We start from the raw sequence: 7244 nt of genomic DNA on the forward strand, positions 1-7244 counted from the left end.
AAGCACTGGCTCGGCTCGAGGCGACATTCAGCAAATACTGTACGCTGCAAATGAAAGACTGGCAATCAAGATCATTTCAAAGGCTGGATGAATAGGAATTGTAGTTAATAAGAGTGTATAGATCCATTAAAAGGAAAAAAAAGTATTATATTAAGACATCAGAAAAGTTGTACTTAAAAGTGCTGTGCTACTTTGAACCTGTCAAAAAATAATTACTGGAGTACAAATCCATCTTTGAAGTCCACCATAATGATTCACAGACACTTATCTCCAAAGAGTTTTTTGTCAAAACTTATTTACAGTACATGAAAAACACTCATCATTGTTTACAGCAACTCTTAGGCTCGAGTCTTTACAGCCTATGCCCATAAAAATAGAACAATAAAACGAAGATAACGAAAGCAACATGGCAAATCGAAAGCCAACCGAAATGACCAGACGTGACGTGTGCGCAAGTCAATAAAACCCACACAGCCCCACAATACTGAAAGCCACTGTGGCTGTAAAGTCCTTGCAACACTCTTGAAGACTTAGACCCAAACCTTCAGATTCAGAAACCGTGTTTGTGTTCAAACGCCGTCTGACTTGAAGAGAGTAGCTATAGCACATGTCTCTCCAGATCGGTCTGTGGCACAAACACAGGTATCTCAACAGCTCAATTATGGTGCGATAGTGGGCTTTGAGGACCGTCTTTTCAACCATGTCACTTCAGCTGGCAGAACTCTGTGCTGCCATGTAACAACATAGACATTACACGAAGCGGAGGGCTGCCAATCCCAGGGCCAAGGACCATTCAAGGACCCTCTGACAATATCACATCACACGGAGCGAATAAAAAAGGCATACATCACACGGGGAGGGAGCAGCGCTGACGATCAATGGTCCCGGGGGAGTCTGACTGTGTCTTTAAACTACCTGATATCTATCACAACCCCATCCACTCCTGACACCTTATACACTGGGGCAGGGACAGTGGCTGAGGCTGAGCGACATTGGCCAACGCACACACACACTACGCCTACACAGACACACACACACACACACACACACACACACACACACACACACACACACACACCCATATCCGCCTACACCACACACATACAACTACAGGCACATACAGTACACACACATCCAACCATACACACACAAGCACACACATACACCTGCACAGACATACATCTACTCACACACATCACATGCACACGCATACATAAATTGGTTATCTCAGCAAATTGGTTATCGCAGGCAGCTTTTTATAGTTAAGGTGGATATACCGGTCAAGGGTAATGGCCACGGTAGTTGGGGCCACTAGAATTTTCTGTTGGCTTAATCTGAAAGGAAGTCTTCATAACGTGCTTCACTTCACTTCAGGGTTTTTTTTTCCTCCCCCCAATGAAATCTCCCAATTACAGGCCTACATGGAAATAAGTCATCAATTCTTTGAAAATTACAGCCTATATCCTCAGCTAACCAATGATTTTGTGTCTTCTGCACTGTGGCAAGAGGGTAATAGCCATAGTTAACCATTCAATACGCTGGAGTCAATATCATTGCTCCGTTGCTGAAGTGCTCTTCCGAGAGCTTATGGCCGAGAGAAGCAAAACCTCATGCTATAAAGATGGCAATGGGAGCACATAACCTATTGAGCTACACATTTTTTTTTCTCTTTAGCCTCTGGAGGTGTATGTCATCTAAAAAATACAAAAAACACAGCACCATTCCTTAAAGTCATTCTATCAAAATTCCCTGTGTAATCATTGACAAAAAAAAGGGAAAAAATCATGGTTGCACCATCCAACGCCTTTTTCTACGCGCCCTCGGAGGCTGCAGTGCCGATTCCTCGGATTTCAAAGTGAAACGTGCCTTACGCTAACGTGTGTACGAGAGCAAGCTTTTGCCTTCACCCCTCGCTGTTGTGTGCAAACTAAAAAAAAAACTGCCAAGGCCGAGGTGTATTATCACTCTACCCTCCAAAGACCCTCACAATGTCCTCTCGCGCTAATGCCGGCCATTTGTTGCAGGGAGAGAGGCCCACGGGGCAGTCAAGACATCTCACAGGTCAATGTTAATCCCGTGATATATGGCGCCCAAGGACCCTTGCTCATCCATCAACAACCCCTGGCTCGGCGGCTCATACAGGGCATTTCACAGGAGCCGAAAGGGTTAACGCAAACCTTAGAAGACCCCCCACCCCCACCCCAAGCTATCCATCAGCCCAAAATCAGCATCTACATCAGCCAGCGTATTTAGAAAAAAACACACCTACACCAAAACACACACGCTCATTGGGGGGGTCGTTTTTGGGGAGAGCAACAAAAACAAGAATCAGACACACTTGGATGAACCTGGCCCCCGAAGCCAGGGCTCTGAGCACTTTGCCACTCATAAGATCATCCCTTTGGTATGTGCAGCACGATGATGTGTTGATCTGTTGTAAATAACAGCCAAAAGGAACACCCTGGCTAATGGATCATGCCACTGCAAAAATATGTCAATTCGCGACACAGCCAGGCAGAAGGCAACTAATGATGGCTTTGGCTTTAAAACGTCTGACTGTCAGGGAAAACAAGAATAAATAAAAAGAAAATCCACTGAGTTGGTGTGGCAGTTCTAAACAGGCTGGCAGGGTTCATTTGATGAGGACACTTACTGGCTCAGCGTGATCACATTGGGCACAACACAAATAACTAGATAAACAATATAAACTACCACACATTTACTGACAACAATACAAAAACAGCCCCCCAGACACGCACACTCTGACACACACACACACACTCTGACACACACACACACACACACAAAAGACAAACACTCTCAGTTTGTTAAAAAACGGTGCCGTGGCTCCTACCAGACAAACACAGCACACAACACTCAATCTTCTCCAAACCAACGCTTTCAACTAGCCACAAGACAGGCCTATTTGTTCCAGCGTTGACTCTTCCCTGCAGCGTTATTCAACGGTGGTGGTGTGGGGGGTAGCGGGCGGCAGCCATGATTATCGCTGCTTTACACTTATCTGCCGTCCCATGCTCCTCGCTCCTCTCACACACTGCAGGCTCATTTCTGGCTGGCCCCTCATTGCTCCTCTCCTCTCCTCTCATCCTCACTTTCCTGCAGTTTCTCTCCCACTTTTGACATGGAGCGTGTCAGACAAACACCGAGAGACAGCTGTCAAACCAACCTGCTGTGATTGAGCCTAGCAGGTGACATTTTCTCTCGTTCTCACTGCAGCGTGTGTGTGTGTGTGTGTGTGTGTGTGTGTGTGTGTGTGTGTGTGTGTGTGTGTGTGTGTGTGTGTGTGTGTGTGTGTGTGTGCGTGCGCACACATGCTTGTGCCCATTTGTGTATGCATGTGTGTGTGTGTGTAGGTAATGTGTATCTGTGTGTGAGTGTGTTTGTAATAAAACTCCCCAGTCTTTCTTCACATCTAATTGCCTGCCTGCAAAAAAAAAGTCATACTCATTTCTTTTCCTCCTCTCGCCATCCATATAACAGCAATCTCATTTGCAATGGAGGAAATTAGAAAGTCTCACACATGTTGTTTGGAATTTTAAATAACTCAATTAGGAATATTTATCACCAGTGTATGTTGTTGCTCCTGTTTGCTTGTGGGTTTGGCTGAGAGAGCGTCAGAGGAAGGTATATGTCGTGCTTGGCCTGACAATTCTAAAACGTATAGACCCAACAACAACACAGGACAATGTAAAGTAAACTATATCCAAATTTAGAAAAATATTACAAAATTAAGGAAAAATAAAATCACTTTTGAAAAAAGATGCTGATCAAAAATAACTTCAAACTTATTTTTTTGTACATCATTCCAACTTATAGATGTGGAATTATTAAATTATTACTCATGATTAGAATGCAAAATACTCATAGTGGCAAAGTCACAAAATTTGTCACAAAATAATTCAAAAGTTTGTCATAATACAAAAAGATGTAGAAATCCTTTGAGTTCTCGAAAGGATTGGACGGCCTACAGACCTGTCGACTCGTGGGCCTACTTTCGGCTAAATAGCAGCGACCAGGCCGAGGGTCCTTTACTCGTTTTCTCTACCTCCACCCTCTGTGGCGAAACTGGGGGATGGGAACTCAAGTTCTCTATTGACATGAGGAGTATGTGTGTGTGTGTGTGTGTGTGTGTGTGGGGGGGGGGGGGGGGGGCACTTTGATATGTAAATCAGACGTTGGGGAAAAACGCGAGAAATCACACTCGCATAAATTCAAACCATTTGCGAGGAGTTGATGTGAGATGAGATGGCACTTCCTCTAAAGACGGGCTGAACAAATGGACCAAATCACAGTGCGCCTGGGGAATGGAGAGGGGGGGAGAAAGGCAAACCTAACAACGGAACATTTGTTCTGAAGGATTCCTGATCTGACAGTTGCAACATTTGAATGAATGGCTGAACAAATGAATGAATGAACACCTCAGTGAGTGACCACCATCTATACGTTTCAGTTAATTATTTCTACTGTAAGTGGTTAGTTAGTGAATATTTTGAACGTGAGCATAAATCAGTGTGAAACTTAAGGAGGCCTGGTTCGATGAATCGCAAATCCGTCTGTGGCCCAATTCCCATGCATATAGCCTACTATAGGTCTACACATGTGCAGCGGCCTGTGTTTAAAATGGGGTTATTGGCGTTTCATACGTAAATAATGTGTAATAACAAATTAAATTATTTTAATGCTGAACTAAAATGTGTTTTGAAAAACTAAGTCTGTTGCACTTGCTAATGCAACCTCGAGACAGCACCGGGCCTGTTAGGAAACTGATACACTTCTGAACTTCTGACGAGTAGGCCTAATCAATAAAAACAAACAAATTAAGATGTCCTTTGAATCGACCTTATGTATTTTCACATAGCATAGGCTAGTCATTTGTTATTTCCTTGCAGATTACCCAGTCCTGTTTACAGACTCCCAACTCTATTGTGGCCGTAGGCCTACAAGACCTCCCAATGATCGGAAAATAAATCACTGCCTAGGCCCTCATTTTATGCTCTTTCTCTGCCTCTGTCTACACCTTTGCCATCTACACACACCACACACACGTGAAGACGAGAGGGAGAGTTTGAGTGCTTTCCCGCACGCCAGGCAATGTTTGTCCATAAGACGTTTGACACAGGGGGCTTAGTTATAGATAAATTATGCATGTTATGTCTAATGATCTCATTTTACCGGCTCGAAATAGTTCTGCATTTAAACCTTAGTTAACATTTAGGGAACTATTCATGAACTATTCAGGTGATTGTGCCTTGTTTAGGCTCAGCTTTCCACATTATGTTGTAAAATAGAATGTGCTGACATTTCACACACGTTGCGCGCACTGATTAAAAAAGGAGATTTAGAATTACGCAAAGAAGTTATCATTACGCAAAGAAGTTAGCCATACTTATAGACCTATGTGTAGTAGCATTGACTGCTGTATGAAAAATAATATCCTGCAAATCAATTTACAGCGGTTAAGAGCTAGGACTGAACGACGGCAAGACCTACATTTCACATCTGGAGTTATTTGGTTTAAGCTGTAGTTCTGCTTAAGGACCCCGCGTAGGCCTCTCGTCTAGGCTACCTCTTGTAGGCTATCTGACCGAAACTACTCTAGTCTACCTGGACAAAGGCAAGAAACATCACTAACCAGAGCTACCAGTCAGTGGATGAGTGTGACTGATATCCTTTTCTAAGTGTCCTCTCATTTATGACAGTCAGGCCGCGATGCCAATATTACCGGTAACCTATAAGCTGACCAACTGGTAAACCTGAACTCAACAAAGTGCATTTTGGGGGGAAATACAGTAGCCGTGAGAGCGATTCATGTCCCCAAGAAGAACGAGGCCAAGTCGTTCAACTTGGACTGGCGATACATTCAGAAGTGCAAACCCCGTCTGTACATGGACGAAAGAAGCAACGGTTGGGAATAACCTACTTACAAAGTATTTGCTTGTTCCAGTGTGTCTTTATACGATATCTGACGCAGCCCGAGACGATGTGGGACAGCAAAGACAGAGTGGAGGCGGGTAGCCGTTCAGTGGTGAACCCTGAAACGCGACTCAGTAGGCAGCACAAAGACTTGGATGGTTCCGATGCATACTCCACTTCTTCGGGGCAAATCGTGTATTATCACGTAGCAGGTCTTTCTCCAAGTCCGTGCATTCTGACAAATCTGACGAACTCCATTCCAGCGTTCTTTTTAATGTAAATTGCTAGTTCTCCTTGCGGGGCATCTCACTCCCAGGACTTGCGAATACGACGTTTTATTTTCAGAAACTCCGCGACCCAGCGTTAACGTTGAATGGCGAATGAACAGAAAGAACTGGACTCATAGTCTTCAACTGAAAAGGCTACTCTGAGTTAGTAGGAGCGCATCTCATCAGTCGCTTTAGTCCATTGCAAGAGACTCCACAGATATCGAACGGACAGACTTGACAATAATGCCTGGAGATTCGGAGAGTACCAGGTCTGTAACTTGAAAGAACCCCTGCTCCATCCACTGCGCAGGCAGTGCGACTAGTGGAGCAAACAAGGGAAAAAAACAGTGTGCGCCGGGTGCCTTCTCTGCAGCAGCTGGCTGTGGAGCTACTTGTAAAACACGGCCAGGCGTGGCCAGATGGATCCGGAGTCGATACTCTCTCCTCAACATTATCTCCATAACAAAGCGGCTCTCAGCAAAACACAATTAATCACGGCACTAAGAGGCCAAATCCACAACGCATTTTCCCAACAATTGCACAATTCAGCAAAAATGCCCTGTAGATAATATAAAATTAGACTGTTGCAGTCCATCTTAAACTCCCATTCAGTGGCAGTAAAATTGATTAAAAAAAATTGGTCACTCATCTACAATAGTTGTAGATCCTTCAGAATATTGCAAATGCGTTGATACATATAACCATACGTATAGTACATATTGTTTTTGTGAATTATACTTGTAGACCATGCACAGCTTTTCACCCATATCTTGGCAGATCTGAGCAATGCAGTGTCTCAGAGTGGCTGTGAGAACCATCTCAGCACACCATCACAAAGGAAGACTCTTTTTTTATATAAGGATCCTTTTTCAGAAAATGTTCTCTTCACTAGCACAAGTTGTCAGCCGTGTGTCTTCCCATCAGCAGCTATCCAGTTATCTAGGTTGAGCTGAAGTGCCACACGCCACACTGATCATGCGGATGAAAGAATAGTTATACCATCAGTCGGTTCAGTACACTCTGCTCAGTACCTGTTCGGCG

General features: G+C 44.1%; 1 protein-coding gene across 2 annotated transcripts in view; it reads right to left on the bottom strand.

Annotated features, from left to right (window-relative positions):
• LOC134465717 (adhesion G protein-coupled receptor L2-like) overlaps positions 1–6517 on the bottom strand; it is a 113781-nt gene extending 107264 nt beyond the window's left edge. For both annotated transcript variants that reach the window (XM_063219535.1, XM_063219534.1), the window contains exon 1: positions 5946–6517. The gene's annotated coding sequence lies outside the window, so the exon portion shown is untranslated. The remainder of the gene's footprint in view (positions 1–5945) is intronic.
• Positions 6518–7244: the final 727 nt, after the last annotated feature.

Source organism: Engraulis encrasicolus, chromosome 16, assembly GCF_034702125.1.
Source record: "Engraulis encrasicolus isolate BLACKSEA-1 chromosome 16, IST_EnEncr_1.0, whole genome shotgun sequence".
NCBI lineage: Eukaryota > Metazoa > Chordata > Actinopteri > Clupeiformes > Engraulidae > Engraulis > Engraulis encrasicolus.